The following is a 19797-nucleotide window of genomic DNA, read 5'->3' as shown; positions in this document are numbered from 1 at the left end:
ACTCCCCCTCACACTGTTTAGTCAATATCCTATCAAGATATTATTGTTTTTCTTCTATCTCCTGCCGCGTGAGATTGTTAATTTGGCTGTATCACTTCATCTAGGAAAAGAGTGTAGGAGTGATAGGGTCAGCCATCGAGGAGCGGGGGCGCCTCTCTCGTATATATATCTAGGGTGCCAACCTCCGCTGGTTAGGCAGGGGATATCAGTGTCTACAGTGTGAGGGACGGTTTTAGTGTGCACGGTTGTACGTTTTTTGTTGTGTGGTACAGGTTTTTAAACGTAAATAAATAAAAAATAGTTTTTATTCAGCATTATCCTTTTGGATATAAGGTTCTTGCGAGTTCTTTTTTTTCACCAACTCAAAGTAGCAAGTATTTGTGAAGTGTGCACATGAAGCTGCCAGTCAGGGGTTATACAGAGCTCAGCATTCTGACCACTGCTACATCTACAATAGAGAAAACAAAAAATATATGAAAACTGCCCAGTAAGTGACTGATTGCTAGGATCTGGGTCTTTATCCCTACATTGTGTTGCTCTAAGATAACATAGCAAAAACCTTCAGACAGATTTCATTTAACCATCCACCTTAAAATTGTGTTTATCCCAATCTTAACACATCTTTAAAAACTGATAGTTGATTGTTTTTTTCATTACATCATTTACTAATAGGTTAAATATATTTTATATTTTGCTATATCAGACTTTTATGAATGCCGTGATACCAATTATGTGGTTTTTTAATTACTTTATTTTTATTTGAATGTGTGCCCTATTCATTTTTTTATTTTTTTAAATATTGTTTTCACTTTTTAATGTACTTGTTAATCCCCTTAGTGGACTTGAAGTTGCGATCATCTGATCACTTGTGCGGCTATGTATAGCTCACGGCCTCATCCGAAAACCCCTGATTCACATGGTAAGCCATGGGCGACATAGAATGAAGCGTCCTCATAGAATCACTGAATGTTAGAGTTGGAAAGGACCTCCAGGACCATCATGTCCAACCCCCTGCTCAATGTAGGATTCACTAAACCATCTCAGATAGATGTCTGTCCAGCTTCTGTTTGAGGACTTCCATTGAAGGAGAACCCACCACCTCTCATTGCAGCCTGTTCCACTCATTGATCATCCTCACTATCGACAGCTTTTCTAATATCTAATCTGTATCTTTTCCCTTTCAGTTTTATTCTGTTGCTTCTCATCTTTTCATGTGCAAATGATAACAAGGATGATCCCTCTACACTGTGACAGCCCTTCAGATATTTGAACACCGCTATTAAGTCTCCTCTTAGCCTTCTTTTTTGCAAGCTAAACATTCCCAGATCCTTTTACCATTCCATGAGTATTTAATGCCCCTGTCAGAGATTGACAAAGGCATTTAACAGTTATAACATCCACAGGTGGAGCTCTGCTCTACACCCTGCTGTTGAGAGCAGAGTAAGGCTGAAAGCTGTTTGCTTGGGATTTCTCTGGGTTCTCCGGTTTCCTCCCATACTCCAAAGACGTACAAATAAGGGAATGTAGATTATGAGACTGTGCCAATAATGTCTGTAAAGCCTGTGGAACTAATGGCGCTATATAAGTGTGTAAAATAAATAAATAAATAAAATATTACTGCCATCATCTGCCTGGAGTGATGCGGGCTCATCGTTCGAACCTGCATCAAAGTCAGGGACCCGACATATGACATACTTCATATGCCATAATGGGGTTAAATATGCAAGCTTCAAACTGATCAGGAACACAAACTTTGACCTGTTCATTCTGTTCTCCTATTGTTCATTTTCATTACTTCTGATTGAACACGTCTGTTATATATTGCCAACCCACCATTTATCGACTAGTCTACAATCTGGCTTTTGAACACACTGTTCAACTAACTGGTGTAGGTCAGAATTACACAATTTCTAGACCTATTTCTGTTGAGCTTTTCCTTTTAAAAAACTGTGTCCATCTTCAACAGAGTCAATAACTCCCCCTGTTACAAATGCTCTTATTTCTTTACATCAAACACTTGATCAATTCTTTAATCTCACATTCCATCATTCTTAATATTTCTACCTCCTTTTCTTCTCTCTTTCTCTAAGTGCTTTTCCTCTGTTCTTGAATAAAATAATAATAATATAAAAATATATATTCCCTGTTGTTTACGTGCGTCATTGGTGGTCATGCTAAACATCGCAGTGCTGCTATGGGTGGTATTACACATAGTGTTTTTTGTTGAATAGAAAAAGTTAATGGAGTCATATCTAAGTAATTCTGAATGTTGTTTTCACATATTTCACAAATTGACATACACATAAGCAGCAAGCCAAGCCATCACTTTATTGTTCTTGGCTTTGTTGGTTTTGCTTGTTATTAATAACACAAAGTAAGTGATCACCATGTGAATTATATGTGACACCGGCTCTATATCAAGGTCACCTCCCAGCTGTGTCACGGCTGAAAAGCATCTTATTGTAAACTGATGAAATGTCTTACCAATGATGATGAACAAATATTTTGAAATTCAAACTCGACAGCTTCGTCACATGTATTTTTTAAAAATATATATTTTCAGTGGATTGGTTCACCATGAATTGCAAACTTTATAAAGTTTTCAATCATCCTGAAAACACATAGTGTTCATTGTGTTGAACAATTTTCAAGCTCTTTAATGCGAATACATTTTTGGTAATGTCAAATATATGGCTATGACATCAAATATGGCTATTGGTAAAATAATTGTAGCTGTTTTCTCACTGCTGCCTTGTCAAACACATTATATTCAATGTTTATTCAGTATTTAAAAGCATTTTTCCCTATCTCTATTGCTAAGTTGTAAGCTATGACTTAATATCAATAGCCAGAGTCAATACTCTGTTGCTGCTGCATTCTCTGCCTCTGCTTTTATACAGGCTATTAAAGTCCCTCCTGATTGGCTGTGCTATAGCATGGGATGTGATAGCTTTATGACATCATGGTGAAGGCCGTCATTTGCGCTTCCTATGGTTCATGCAATCTCTTGCTTTGTGTAAATTGGCTGTGGGCATTTTTTTGTCTAATTATTTTGCAAACTATTCAAATTTGCCAGATCCAGTGAATTTCCTGAAATTTGACATGAATTTCATTAGCATCAAATCGATTCTCTCATCTATGCTTGTCCCACATATATTTATTTGTGGTCCGCCTTCAGATGGGTACATGCACTAAACATTATACCTGTACAACATTAGACTTATGTCTCACTTGGGGCTGTTTCTCCAAAACGTATAGAGAGAAGATATTCGAATTGCCTCTTCTGAGAAAAAGAGGACTTAAACTCTATAGCGCCACCTGTTGGAAGTAGCGATCCTACAAGTCACAATCAGTCCTTTAACGAGTTGTGCAATATGACTTAGGATAAAAGCCAAATCAGTATCTCAATTCGCAGACACGGTGTTTCGGGCTGTTGGCCCTTGTCAGTGCAAAGCATGAGAACTGATTTGGCTAGGTGAGAGGCTCTGGACTGGGGTCTAAGGGGTAACGTTTCTCCTTATGGAGAGTGACATACCAGCTGGCTTGTCAAGGTAAGGAGGCTTATTCGCCGTGCAATGCTCCTCTGGGAAATTAAATATTCAAATTGCCTCTCCTGAGAAAAAGAGGACTTAAACTCTATAGCGCCACCTGTTGGAAGTAGCGATCCTACAAGTCACAATCAACCCTTTAACGAGTTGTGCAATATGAGAAGAGAGAAGATAGAAATTAGCCTCATTCTATAGACGCTACAAATAGGTTTTGGCAGGATGTTTGTAACCAAGATTGAGACAGTAATCACAATTCCAAAAAATACATAAAGAAGACAATATTAGCACATACCAAAGAAAATAAAGTTTACTACAATTTTATATTACTTGTGAATTTAATGTTTTTACACATTTAAAGGTTTTTTTTCAGAAAACTCCAGTCTCTAGTCACAATTTGCTAAAAAAACAAACAAAACAAAAACAAAAGACAAAAAAGACCTTACTCACCATAATCAGGTCCAACTTTGAGCAAAATTGATAGCCTTGCAGTAAATCAGGGAGCATAGAAGCAAGAAGGACCTCATGTTGTCTACTCAGGAGGAACCACTAAGCTCAGCTGTTGACAATTTCAGTGCTGCAGATAAAGCTGCAGAATGGTGAATGCAAGCTTGGGCACTACTTTCTGCTTATAACAATAGATGTATTCATTTTGTGACTTCCATAATTGGGTTAGTGATTGTTGCCTATTGTAATCTGTTGTTCTCTGTGCCTGCAAATTTCCTGACAGCTGGTAAATACCATGATCAGGAGCTCAGGCAATGGGTGCAGAAATGTTGCAAAACATCTACAACATCAAAAACTCACTTAAAGCTCATAGTAGGAACATAGCCGTAGAGCCCCGTCCACTCCTCAGCTAAGAGCCTGAGCTGCTCAGACTCCATGCATCAACTGTAGAAGTGTAGGACAGTAGACACTCCTACTGTGCTCAATTATTTTTTGCCTAATGGAAGATGCCACTACTTTTTTGCTATTATGACTTGACAGTCCTTTGGATTTTTTCTATCTTCCACCCAGTCTATTTTCTGCTTAAGCACGATGATATGCTCACTCTTGCACAGGGCTTCCAGCTGCCACCAAGAGGTCAGGGCACGTCATGAAATTTCAACACACCATGACCTGTGAAGCCTGGTTATGGCTGGAAGTCTTGTTCTAGAGTGATGACACCAACATACAACTATGAAAAAAAGACTTTGAGGACCAAGCAGCTGGCAGCTTAGACAATAGGGGTTTCCGGCTAAAGTAAGCAGCGATGTTTTGAATTATTTTTTTTTCATATTTTTATTCTTTTGCAGGACTTCTAAAGTTCCGCAAAATAGCAATTGCAGCAGGTCATCATTTTTGTTGAATTTGTGTGGAGCAAATGGCAAAAAGGCAAAAATCTGGAGAATACAGATATTTGCAAAGTTCGAGGAAAATTCAAGTTCAATTGAATAAATTTGCCCATCTCTAGTATGGGTTCGATGTGTTTAGCAGTTCTTTTACCCACACATTCTTAATTCTGATATCTATATGAACTATCCAGTAGTTCCTGGACTGATATACAAAGTTTAGTTATTGCTTGGGCGTTCTTTACTACTGTTATTTTGCTGTAATCTACTGTTTGCTTGTATTTCAAGATCCTAAATTCAAACTTTCAAAGCACTGTAGCTTTGTACCATTGGCGTCCTGGATTCAAATCCCAACAAGGACAAAAAAAAACATATTTGCCAAAACATGGATTTTTTTGCAACTCTCTATTTGTAAAATAGCAGATTCAGCAAGGTAGCAACCAAATGCGGCCTTCATTTTGCTGAACCATAAAGAGCCAGGCAAACAGTTTTAAAATAATAATAATATTACTCACCTAACCGCTTCTCTGTCCCCACTGCCCTTCAACCCACAATCTGGTCCTCTGAGCGTATTCTTTTTCCTTTTTCCTATTGCACACATCCTCTTTGGCATCCTTACTTGAGGCCCTGGCATCTGACTGAACAAAGCTTTGCTGACACAATGCACTTAGTGATGTCATGATATTGCGATGCACATAGCCTAAATGGCAGCATGGCGCAATGACTAGTGATGAGCGAATATACTCATTACTCGAGATTTCCCAAGCACGCTCGGTTGTCCTCCGAGTATTTTTTAGTGCTCGGAGATTTAGTTTTCATCGCCTCAGCTGAATGATTTACATCTGTTAGCCAGCATAAGTACATGTGGGGGTTGCCTTGTTGCTAGGGAATCCCCACGTGTAATCAAGCTGGCTAACAGATGTAAATCATTCAGCTGAGGTGAGGAAAACTAAATCTCCAAGCACTAAAAAATCCTCGGAGGTCACCCGAGCATGCTCTGGAAATCTCGAGTAACGAGTATATTCACTCATCACTAGCAATAACATGAAAGGCCTAGTTAAGATTGAAGCCTTGGCCTGAAATTAAGAAGTCAAAGAGGATACGTTCAGTGGGGGGAAAGGAAAAATAGGATGGGAAATTGGCTGCAGGAAACAAATGTAGCAACTTAGCAGTCTGGCTAGTTTTTCCTTTTTTCAACTTCCTATCTTTCCTATGTTTATTATACTCTAGGGAATGAAGAAACCCTAGGGTTTAATAAGGAACATAGAGATAAGAGAGTTCAGCTCTCCACTGTAATATTCCTTTGCGATCTGAAGCATGGACAACGTTTCCACCAAGGTGTATCAATGTCAATAGAAACAAGAAAGGAATCCAGCTCACGGATGTGCAAACTTCTTTATTAGATGTAAAAATGCAAGGTGACTGTTCTTTGCTTTGTCCACAATCTGATCTGTTAACTATGCTCATGTGTTGTTTTTAGTATTGTACATTTATATAAAAAAAAATAGTTTCAATTAGCTAAATGTAATCATGCAACCAATGTGCACACTTGAAGATAGACCTACAAAAAGTGCACTGATAACCCAAGTCTAACATTATGATTAAAGGGGTTGTCTAATACTAGGACAACCCCTTCTTGATGAAACGTTTGGCCCCCATAACAAAATAAAGCTTATACTTACCTTTAATGCTGGTGCCATGCCCATGGTGTCAGCACTCATTCTCCCTGGGGCTCTCAAGTGGTGTTGTGACACATGATTCCGTCGCCCAATCAGTGCAAGCATCACTGTCTCTGCCTTCAGACAAATCGAACATGAAGAGGAAGTTCCACTGTAACTGATCCCTGGCTTCCTCTTGTTTGATTTGTCTGAAGGCGGAGACAATAATGCCCGCATCATGTGTCACAACATTGCATGGGAGCCCCGGGGAGAGCAAGTGCAGACATGTCAGGAACGGTTTTGGCATGGAAGATGACTATAAGCTTTACTATGTTATCGGAGCCAAGCGAGAGGTATGTGAAGAAGTTGTCCAAATAGTGGACAACTTCTTTAAGGATGCTATGAGCTCCTGAAACACATAGATGTTAACTGCAAGAGGATTTTAACTGTGTCATCCAAATTGTATTTTTACATCAAATAAAGAAGATTGCACATCGGTGGAGCAGGATTCCCTTCTTTTGCTATTGACCTTAATAAGAAACTTTCAATTTGCACCTAAAAAGTGCGCTAAGAACCAATATCCTTGGAAAATTCACATAATTTGGCGAATTTTAATCTTAACAAATTTGGTCAACTCTATAGGCATCAGAATGGCTCAGTGGTTATCAATGTTGCTTTCCAGCACTGGGGACCTACTAAATCCCATCAAGGACAACATTTGCAAAAAAGTTTTATGTCCTTTACGTGTTTGGAGTATGGGAGTAAACTGAATCACCTGGAAGACACTCATCCAAATACATACTGATTGGGTATTTAGATTGGGAACCCCAATGGGGGGCAGTGGTAAATTTCTGTAAAGTACTATGGACTATGACGGAACTATATAAATGAACTAAAATAAATACTGTATAATATATTTCTGCCACAGTACGATCACTATAGGTGCATTCAAACTGAATGTAATAATAGCAGTTTAATTGTAAGGTTCTTATGGCAATGTAGTAATTTTTTGTTAAAATGATTTTTCATTCACAGTGTGAAAATTTGGTCAATAACATGATTTTACCCCTTTTAAATTGCATGCTATTGTACAGTATTTACAGAGCCGATTGCTTTTACTAGCGCACTGTGTATTGTTTGTCACAATACTACATTTATTTTATACTGTCCTTGCTATTCAGTAATAGAATAATGTGAAAGAAATGGAGTCAGTGAGTAATTAAAAAGGGTTCAGTAGTTTGTCAATTAAAATTCTTCCAATAATTTACATTTATAGATGTTTCAAAAATACTTTTATAAATGTAGAATTGTATTACGATGACACAATTTCACAGTTTCTGCAGTAGGGCTTAAATTCAATTATTGTATTAAAACCCTGGGGAAATTTGCTAACCAAATTACAAAGCCAAATGTATGTCATTACAATTCTAAAATTTAGATTTGCTTCTCTAGCATTACATTTAATTTAGGCACAGCATAAAAAATGCATTCGTTCCAGAAATTAAAAGAAAAATTCATAACAACTATTTTTTTTAAATTCTTTAAAGAATGCAATTTTGGTGAATATGTAAAGTTGAAGTTTTTCTTATTGTACCATTGATATAGGTGATTCTTCAGTGACATATTGTTTATATGAAACAATTAGAAAATTCTTGTCGCAAGTACAAAATGAAAAAAAACTTTTTTCAAAATGTAAAAAGTTTTGAACAGACAAACATTTTTATTTTTAATTCTTGTTAAATTACTGTATGTCCTATAGTTTGGAACCATCAATACCTGTAGGTCTACTCAGAACATTAAGACACAAATCAGTATATATTTTTTTCATAAGGCTGTGTCCATTAATTGAATTACGGTGGAGCAATATTGAGCACAGCACTTTCAGAGACATTTCACTTTTTTACAATATTCCCTAGTCTATGTTTTGTTAACACATTGATCTGAAATTAAAAAGAAAATCTGTAGGCACCCAGCCATTGCACTGAAAGTGCGGCAGCCGAGAGAAAATTAACTTTATTTATCCGGTAGCCGACGGCTTTCAGTCATATAAGCGTGCCAGCACTGTTTTAGTTAGCACTCACAGCACTGCGATTGGTGACTATAAGCATGCCCCGGCACTTTGACTGGCAGCTGACTGCACTGATGCACTGGAAAACTAGCTGCCAGTGAAAGTGCCAGGAGCATGCAATATAGCCATCACTCTCAGAACTGTGTGTTGACTGTAGCTGCATTGGCATGCCTGTATGACTGAAATTCAGCAGCTTAATTTTCACCTGGGTGCTACACTTTAAGTATGCCAGCTGGGCATCTCCCTAATGCTAATAAACCACAGATTATCCACATACCTGCAGATTAATAGTGTTATCCAACCTGACAGGTTCCCTTTAATGAATTTAAATACTCTAAATAATTATAGGTCTTGATCTATATCAGTTGATTGTGCTAGAACAATTAAAACAAATATGGAGGTCTATTTTGATGTGTCGGTCTCGGCCAATCAATAACTGTCGTTTCGATACATAAAGTATTTGCCAAAGGGCTTACGTTTATTGGCCTGTTTACCCAAGGCAACACAAAACTAATGGGAATAGAATGATCACTAAGAGAATTGTTCTGACTTCATGCAGTTTCATGTTTACACATTGTGATGTGCTGCCAAAAACAATGTATATGTGGGCTGATAATCGGTAACAAGCAATTCCCATGCATCTTTGATTGCCGATTTTATGGCTCATCTAAATGAGCACTACGTTTCTGCATTTCCGCAATGTGATCTTCTAATATGACATCAAACATATCAAATGACTGTTACGACTGTATAAGCACACTCACACAGGTAACTTATAAACCCTTAGGCCATGTGCACACGTTCAGTATTTTTCACGTTTTTATCTCGTTTTTTTGCTATAAAAATGTGATAAAAACGCGAAAAAAACGCTAACATATGCCTCCCATTATTTTCAGGGTATTCCGCATTTTTTGTGCAAATGTTGCATTTTTTTCCGCGAAAAAAATCGCATCGCGGAAAAAAAAGCAACATGTTCATTAAATTTGCGGAATTGCGGGGTTCCGCACACCTAGGAATGCATTGATCTGCTTACTTCCCACACGGGGCTGTGCACACCATGCGGGAAGTAAGCAGATTATGTGCGGTTGGTACCCAGGGTGGAGGAGAGGAGACTCTCCTCCATAGACTGGGCACCATATAATTGGTAAAAAAAAGAATTAAAATAAAAAATAGTGATATACTCACCCTCTGATGGCCCCAGAGTCTCAGCGGTGCATGCTGCCGCTTCGGTTCCTACAGCTGGTGTGTGGTGAAGGACCTGCGATGACGTCGTGGTCTTGTGATTGGTCGCGAGACCGGTCATGTGACCGCTCACGTGACCGCGACGTCATCGAAGGTCCTGCACACACACATCATCTATAGGAACGGACGCCACTGAGGAGATCAGCTGTCTGTAGGTGAGTATAACCATTTTTTTATTTTAAACATTCTATCTCTTACTATTGATGCTGCATAGGCAGCATCTATAGTAAAAAGTTGGTCACACTTGTCAAACACTATGTTTGACAAGTGTGACCAACCTGTCAGTCAGTTTTCCAAGCAATGCTACAGATCACTTGGAAAACTTTAGCATTCTGCAAGCTAATTTCGCTTGCAAAATGCTAAAAAAACACGCGAAAAAAACGGGAAAAAAACGCAAAAAAAATGTGGATTTCTTGCAGAAAATTTCCGGTTTTCTTCAGGAAATTTCTGCAAGAAATCCTGACGTGTGCACACACCCTTACAGACAAACACGCGAACCTTAATCTGACCCTGGTTTGTCTTTGCCTGATTGCGTAGGTTAGTAGCCTAAGCATTAGCAATGGCGCCCCCACTCAACTTCGACTTACCCTGAATGTCCTTAACTGTACCCTCTCTATAAACAATGTGCAAAACTAAAGTAATAATAACTGCAAAGTGAAATACACAAACATCTGAGGAAGAACACTGTTCAGTCAGAGCATTGTCTTTGTAAAATCCATAAATTTTACACCCTCCAATAAAGTGTCCTAAGCAGTCATCTACTCCAATTCCTGTCCCTGAAAAGGAAAATGGACATGTTGCTCGGAGCAGCAAATTTAGATTTTATTTTTTTTCAGAAGGCAATTTTGAAAAGGAAATATGCAAACTGATTGGTTATTATGGACAGCTTACTGGCATCTCCCCATTTTCCCCTTGGATTGGTTTTCACATTATTCTACCATATAGTCCTTTTGGAGATGAATGAATTGCTTTGATTTAAACCAAATTTGCAATGAAATTTACAAAAATAAATTGTAATATTATTTGTGCAAATTCAGCAAAATGTTGGCAATCCAATAATTATTTTGCTGGATTTCAAAGTTTAAGGAATGGATTAAATAAAAATGAATATTCACCAAACTCTCACCTGTTTTTGTCTACTGGTGCTCTGCATCTTTGCCACACAATATGTGATCTCATGACATCATAACATTATGGACTAGTGAGTGAAGGAGACTTTGAGGATGCTGGGTGTTCGAAGAAACCAAAGATGACCCAGTAAAGGCCACAGCAGTAACTAGACCAAAGAAGATGAAAAGACTTGAGAAAAGCTGTGTGGCAGAACAGGTGGGGCCTGAAAAGTATTTTTTTTTTTAATAAAAAAAACACATATTTGTTATGCTATGAGGTCTAGCATAATGAATGATATATATTCAATTCACATCAAATGAAGTTAATGAGAATTAAATTTCACTGCCTAATTTGAGCGAACTGCTGAATTACAATTTTGTCACATTTGCTTATCACTAGATCCTTAATGTTGATGTAAACTTATCTATAATACTTTCTAAATCATCTTTAGGCATGTAGAAGGATAGCGATACATGAAATTCTGTCGCCTTTTGAGACAGCAACCTCACCATATAGTCCTATTCATACATCTGTGTGTTGCAGTCTGCGAACTGCCTGTGGCTCTCTCGACCCCCGCTTGATAGCCACATAGAGAAATGTGGAGCTGCTAGAATTCTTTTTGGGAGACTGGCGGCCGGTTAGTGAATCAGTGACCGTGGCACATGGATTTTATAGCTATCCATGCCATACATTTAATTAAAGATAGATCAGTTTGAGATGGTGAGGGCTATCTTACTCATTGCCTTTGGACTGATAACATGCTAACTGGAGAATGAGCTCCAACTTGGATCTCAATATTTCTCCAAGGAGTTAGAAGCAGGTGGCTCTAGAGCTTCTAAGGGCTTATTCAGATGTCCATGCACGAACCACAATGTATGGACTGGCCTTAGAACTCCCGACCTGAGTGTAACAGCTTCATATAAGTCTATGATGCTGTCAAGCTCGCTCAGGTTGGGCGACCCGCTGCTAGTTCGCACGTTGCACTCTGACCATGTTGTTGCACAGACGTCTTCATGAGCCCTTAGTAGTAGAGCAGAATCCGTGGTTTATTCTTTGGACTTAATTTGACTCACGCATAATAATTCTATTATTTACCATCTTTCTCAAGTATAACGCATCCTGTGAATTTTTACTAAATAGAGGAAACATCTATAGAATGTGTACTGGAGATGATACTCCTGGATTTTTCTGTTGAGATGCTGCAGTTGTGGTTTGTTCTATAATGTATAAATGAGCTGTCAAAGCAAAGAAAATATGTAGCTTGAGAAATACTAGAGATGTTTTCATTCCGAGAATCATGGAGAAATAAATATCACTTTCAGCTCAAATGAAAGTCACTTCTATGCAGAAACGTTATGCTGTTATACAATATGACCAATGGTACAGCCATACTAATGTTCACTGCAGCACTGGGCATATCTACTCCATCATACTCAAAACACAAAATATGCAACATCCTCTTTATTCTTCGAAAAGATGTATGTCAGTATCAAGCAGCGTTGACATTTATGCGCAGTATTATTTGTTTAACTGTAGAAGATAATCCGCTAGTTACAATTAATGGAAATGTGTTTAGATCATTACTTTTTAAAGGGATTTTACTGCTATTGTTACTCTGGATGAGTCAATTACGTTTGGGACAATAATGTTATGAGGGCTCTCTCCTCATTTTAAAAATATTTTCATCATTCAATGAAAGCAGTGTACTGTTGTTTTTACATCAAATTCTAATCATAAATGGAGCCAGATTTTGTTGTACGCTATTCGTGCCACTTTTTTTTTATAGAAATGTGCCAAACAAATTGGCAATCTCAACACTTTCTACTTGAAAATAATCACAGATGGCTTAATGGTTAACTTATTCACAAATGTATTAGGCAAATAATTAGACACTGTGTTAGGGTTGGCGGATTGCACTAAGCAAAATATAAATTAAAGTGCAATCACAACTCTGACTCCACCGTGCAGAGATGTATAACTGCTGCTAATGTGAACAATGAGGGAACAAAACAGCGAGCGTTACCTTGAACACACTGAATTAATGCCACTCAGTGTGAACGGAACACTGAGTACCTAGCTCAGTTACTTCACCAAGAGGTATGGCGCAAATATGCGAAGTGTTATACCCTGTTAACGTCACAGAGATAGCAGCACGTGGCTTGGACTAACTCTGCAACTAAACGGTGCTAACCGCACACCTGAATGAAGCAGATGCAGCGCCAAGAGAGAGCTTTTTGACAATAGCTACAATACCCTGTCGCTTACACAGAGAGGTATAGCATAAGGGTTGAGCTAGCTCTGTAGTTGAACTGTGCCAATCGCGCACATGAATGAAACAGATGCAAAGCCAAGCGGCTAGTTACCCCAGTTCTGACACTACTGAACCTGTGCCTGACCGGCACCCGAAGCATGCAGCAGACTTTAGACTCAGGCGTTGAGCCAAGGGAACGAAACCGCATAAGTTGCAATCAGCCTGCCAATGTGTACAGTCTCAGAGCAAGGACACTCACACACACGTGCAGACAGAGTAGTAGAGTATCCACGCACGCACACCAAACATAAATGACACTAGCGCAACCAAGTATACCGCTGAGAGCCTTTTATATGCTAGGCTCCACCCCAAACACTCACGCCCAGTCGGCCAAAACATCGCCTGCGGGCCAATCGAGAGCTGCCACATCATCAGAGCAGCTAACATATACCAGGAGCCTGAGCAAGACATTGGAACCGATGTCTGTGCTGAGCTGCAATTGTAGCAGCCAGACCTAAATGGGAGACCGCAGAAGCAGACAATGCTTGGGATCTATCCTGTGCAGCGGGAGAATACCGACACCTAACACATTGTCTATAAAATATTGTAAACTAAGTTAGAATTGATGTTACAATTCAAAATTTGTCTAAAAGGTATTATAAGCCATATTTATTCAGGTTTTATTGTTTCAGTTTCTTTTTATTTTAGGAATCTTTAGAATCATTTCATTTTGTATAATAATTTTGAATTAATATACATATATTTTTAAATAACTAAATAAAAAAAAATAAATGCACAAATAAACATGTATCATTACCCTAACAATATCTTCTTTTTTTTTTTTTTTTTGAAAAGATTATAACTATATTGTGATTATTCTAATTTTTGTTAGACCTGCCTTCCTCTTGGCATAACTAAAATTTCTTATATTTTAACCAACTGTTCAGCACAAGGTATGTAATATTTTGTCCAGGTGTTAAATGGCAAAAGAAAAGTGAAAAACATAATAAAGTACCGACTAGAAATGGGTGAATAAGTTTGAGGTGAATTGAATTCTCCTCAAATTTTAGAATAAAGTTAGAATCACCAGAGTCTACATTTTTTGTGAATCGCATCAGTAGAATCCAGTATAATGACAGCAAGCTATCACTTTTCTACGATATTTAGGGCTGGGAAGAGGATAATAAATAAATAAAAATATTAGTCACTAAGGCCTGGTTCACATTTGCGTCTGTGTGCGCAGCGTACGATCCGCATCGATCCCCATGCATCATGAGTACATATCTTTAACATGGTGTACGCAGGGACATGCATTCGCATGTGTTCGCTTGCGGATGCGTACGCATGCGTCGTTTTGAGGTGTACGGTGGGGTCCAGCGAATGCAACATGTTGCATTTTCAGAGGTATGAATTATGCGCAGCCCTGCGCATGTGGATAATTGCAGACGGAGTGCATCAAAACAACTCATTATTGTATATGGGAACGCATTGAAACTCAAGGTCATGCATATGCCTGTGTTCAATACACATGCGCACTTCTAACTAATTTTGTCTTGGAAATGATGTAACCACCTGAAAATTGCCAGCTGTATAAAAGGGGGGTCTGGAGACAGGAAGTCCATTACTCTCAAGACTCTTGATGATGCGGGCACAAGACATTGGATGAAGGCAGAAGACTCTGGATGTAAGAATAGAAGCTTTTGAAAATGTCTGTCTGTCTCTCACTGCATTCTGTACTCTGGTTTTTTTTTCTGTTGCTTCTAGACTGTTTGCTGCTACCATACCAGTGCTGCTGTCTTGATCTCAGTGCTGCTGTCTTGGTCCTAGTGCTGCTGTCTTGGTCCCGGCGCTGCTGTCTTGGTCCCAGTTCTGCCATCTATGTTAGTATAGAAGCTTTGAAAATGTCTTTCTGTCTTTGCAGTCTGTACTCTGTACTAATTTTTTTCCCATTCCTTGTAGTCTAGGTGCTGCAGTCCTCCTCCCAGTTCTGCTGTCCTGCCCCCGATGCTTCTGTCCTGGTCCCAGTGCTGCTGTTCTGGTGCTTTTCTTCAGTCCATCCTGGGGCTGTGCTACGGTTCCTGTTGTGTGGTGCCTGCCTGCTGTGTGGTTGGACTACTGCCTGTATTGTATGTATATGAGTCTCTTTTTTTTGGCCTACATTGTGTGTGTTCTAAAACAAGTTTATTTTTTCTTTTCTCTAGTTTCACTTGATTGCTGCTTTCGATTCAAAGATGTCCTCCAGTGAGGTGTCACATGCTGGACATGACACAGATTATGTAATCACATTTCATATACTGATTGGTATGTATTGACAGGCAATACTATACATGTGTTAAATTATGTATTTTCTTTGCAGGTTCCATTCAGCGAGGAAGAGCAAGAGCAGTGAAGTGGAAATGATTCTTCCCAGGGTGGTCGGCCTCAAGTTGCTGAGGAGGAAAGACGGGGTGTAAGTATCCTTTATCAGAGTTGTAATTTAACCCCTTTCTGCCATTGGACGTACTATTCCATCCATGTGGGGTGGGCCCTAATTCCCAAGGACGGAATAGTACGTCCAGCACGATCGGCCGCGCTCAAGGGGGGAGCGCGGCCGATCGCGGCCGGGTGTCAGCTGCCTATCGCAGCTGACATCCGGCACTATGTGCCAGGAGCAGTCACGGACCGCCCCCGGCACACTAACCCCCGGCACACCGCGATCAAACATGATCGCGGTGTGCCGGCGGTACAGGGAAGCATCGCGCAGGGAGGGGGCTCCCTGCGGGCTTCCCTGAGACCCCCGGAGCAACGCGATGTGATCGCGTTGCTGCGAGGGTCTCCTACCTCCTATGCCTGCAGGCCCCGCATACAAAATGGCCACGGGGCTGCATCCGGGTCCTGCAGGGATTACTTCCGGGTGCCGTGCAGGCTGCAGATGAAAGCTGCAGCCTGCATGGCTGTAAGTGAGATCGGTGATCTGACAGAGTGCTGTGCACACTGTCAGATCACCGATCTGGAATGTCCCCCCCTGGGACAAAGTAAAAAAGTTTAAAAAAAAATTCCCACATGTGTAAAAAAAAAAAAGAAAAAAAAATTCCTAAATAAAGAAAAAATATATATATATATTATTCCCATAAATACATTCCGTTATCTAAATAAAAAAATCAAACAATAAAAGTACACATATTTAGTATCGCCGCGTCCGTAACGACCCCACCTATAAAACTATATCACTAGATAACCCCTTCAGTGAACACCGTAAAAAAAAAAAAGAGGCTAAAAACAACGCTTTATTCTCATACCGCCAAACAAAAAGTAGAATAACACGCGATCAAAATGACATAAATAACCAAGGTACCGCTGCAAACGTCATCTTGTCCCGCAAAAAACGAGCTGCCATACAGCATCATCAGCGAAAAAATAAAAAAGTTATAGTCCTCAGAATAAAGCAATGCCAAAATAATTATTTTTTCTATAAAATAGTTTTTATCGTATAAAAGCGCCAAAACATAAAAAAAATGATAGAAATGAGGTATCGCTGTAATCGTACTGACCCGAAGAATAAAACTTCTTTATCAATTTTACCAAACGCAGAACGGTATAAACGCCTCCCCCAAAAGAAATTCATGAATAGCTGGTTTTTGGTAATTCTGCCTCACAAAAATCGGAATAAAAAGCGATCAAAAAATCTCCCGTGCCCGAGCATGATACCAATAAAAACGTCAACTCGTTCCGCAAAAAACAAGACCTCACATGACTCTGTGGACTTAAATATGGAAAAATTATAGCTCTCAAAATGTGGTAACGCAAAAAATATTTATTGCAATAAAAAGCTTCTTTCAGTGTGTGACAGCTGCCAATCATAAAAATCTGCTAAAAAACCCACTATAAAAGTAAATCAAACCCCCCTTCATCACCCCCTTAGTTAAGGAAAAATAAAAAAAAATAAAAAATGTATTTATTTCCATTTTACCATTAGGGTTAGGGCTAGGGTTAGGGTTAGGGTTGGGGCTAGGGCTAGGGTTAGGGCTAGGGCTAGGGCTAGGGTTAGGGTTGGGGCTAGGGTTAGGGCTAGGGTTGGGGCTAGGGTTAGGGTTGGGGCTAGGGTTGGGGCTAGGGTTAGGTTGGGGCTAGGGTTAGGGTTGGGGCTAGGGTTAGGGCTAGGGTTAGGGATAAGGCTACAGTTAGGGTTGGGGCTAAAGTTAGGGTTAGGGTTGGGGCTAAAGTTAGGGTTAGGGTTTGGATTACATCTACGGTTGGGAATAGGGTTGGGATTAGGGTTAGAGGTGTGTCTGGGTTAGAGGTGTGGTTAGGGTTACCGTTGGGATTAGGGTTAGGGGTGTGTTTGGATTAGGGTTTCAGTTATAATTGGGGGGTTTCCACTGTTTAGGCACATCAGGGGCTCTCCAAACGCGACATGGCGTCCGATCTCAATTTCAGCCAATTCTGCGTTGAAAAAGTAAAACAGTGCTTCTTCCCTTCCGAGCTCTACCGTGCGCCCAAACAGGGGTTTACCCCAACATATGGGGTATCAGCGTACTCGGAACACATTGGAGAACAACTTTTGGGGTCCAATTTCTCCTGTTACCCTTGGGAAAATACAAAACTGGGGGCTAAAAAATAATTTTTGTGGAAAAAAAAATATTTTTTATTTGCATGCCTCTGTGTTATAAACTGTAGTGAAACACTTGAGGGTTCAAAACTCTCACAACACATCTAGATGAGTTGCTTAGGGGGTCTACTTTCCAAAATGGTGTCACTTGTGGGGTTTTTTACTGTTTAGGTACATTAGGGCTCTGCAAACACAATGTGACGCCTGCAGACCATTCCATCTAAGTCTGCATTCAAAATGGCGCTCCATCCCTTCTGAGCCCTCCCATGCGCCCAAACAGTGGTTCCCCCCCACATATGGGGTATCAGCGTACTCAGGACAAATTGGACAACAACTTTTGGGGTCCAAGTTCTCCTGTTACCCTCGGGAAAATACAAAACTGGGGGCTAAAAAATAATTTTTGTGGGAAAAAATGTTTGTTTTACTTTTACGGCTCTGCATTATAAACTTCTGTGAAGCAGTTGGAGGGTCAAAGTGCTCACTACACCTCTAGATAAGTTCCTTAGGGGGTCTACTTTCCAAAATGGTGTCACTTGTGTGGGGGGGTTCAATGTTTAGGCACATCAGTGGCTCTCCAAATGCAACATGGGGTCCCATCTCAATTCCTGTCAATTTTGCAGTGAAAAGTCAAACGGCGCTCCTTCCCTTCCGAGCTCTCCCATGCGCCCAAACAGTGGTTTACAGCCACATATGGGGTATCAGCGTACTCAGGACAAATTGTACAACAACATGTCGGGTCCAATTTCTTCTCTTACCCTTGGGAAAATAAAAAATTGGGGGTGAAAAGATAATTTTTGTGAAAAAATATGATTTTTTATTTTTACGGTTCTGCATTATAAACTTCTGTGAAGCACTTGGTGGGTCAAAGTGCTCACCACACCTCTAGATAAGTTCCTTAGGGGGTCTACTTTCCAAAATGGTGTCACTTGTGGGGGGTTTCAATGTTTAGGCACATTAGTGGCTCTCCAAACGCAACATGGCGTCCCACCTCAATTCCTGTCAATTTTGCATTGAAAAGTCAAACGGCGCTCCTTCCCTTCCGAGCTCTCCCATGTGCCCAAACAGTGGTTTACCCCCACATATGGGCTATCAGCGTACTCAGGACAAATTGTACAACAACTTTTGGGGTCCAATTTTTTCTCTTACCCTTGGGAAAATAAAAAATTGGGGGAGAAAAGATCATTTTTGTGAAAAAATATGATTTTTTATTTTTACGGTTCTGCATTATAAACTTCTGTGAAGCACTTGGTGGGTCAAAGTGCTCACCACACCTCTAGATAAGTTCCTTAGGGGGTCTACTTTCCAAAATGGTGTCACTTGTGGGGGGTTTCAATGTTTAGGCACATTAGTGGCTCTCCAAACGCAACATGGCGTCCCACCTCAATTCCTGTCAATTTTGCATTGAAAAGTCAAACGGCGCTCCTTCCCTTCCGAGCTCTCCCATGTGCCCAAACAGTGGTTTACCCCCACATATGGGCTATCAGCGTACTCAGGACAAATTGTACAACAACTTTTGGGGTCCAATTTCTTCTCTTACCCTTGGGAAAATAAAAAATTGGGGGTGAAAAGATAATTTTTGTGAAAAAATATGATTTTTTATTTTTACGGTTCTGCATTATAAACTTCTGTGAAGCACTTGGTGGGTCAAAGTGCTCACCACACCTCTAGATAAGCTCCTTAGGGGGTCTACTTTCCAAAATGGTGTCACTTGTGGGGGGTTTCAATGTTTAGGCATATCAGGGGCTCTCCAAACGCAACATGGCGTCCCATCTCAATTCCAGTCAATTTTGCATTGAAAAGTCAAATGGCGCTCCTTCGCTTCCGAGCTCTGTCATGCGCCCAAACAGTGGTTTACCCCCACATATGGGGTATCAGCGTACTCAGGACAAATTGTACAACTTCTTTTGGGGTCCATTTTCTCATGTTGCCCTTGGCAAAATAAAACAAATTGGAGCTGAAGTAAATTTTGTGTGAAAAAAAAGTTAAATGCTCATTTTTATTTAA

Source organism: Ranitomeya variabilis, chromosome 2 (assembly GCF_051348905.1).
Source record: "Ranitomeya variabilis isolate aRanVar5 chromosome 2, aRanVar5.hap1, whole genome shotgun sequence".
Lineage (NCBI taxonomy): Eukaryota > Metazoa > Chordata > Amphibia > Anura > Dendrobatidae > Ranitomeya > Ranitomeya variabilis.
Note: the sequence above shows the minus strand (reverse complement) of the source record.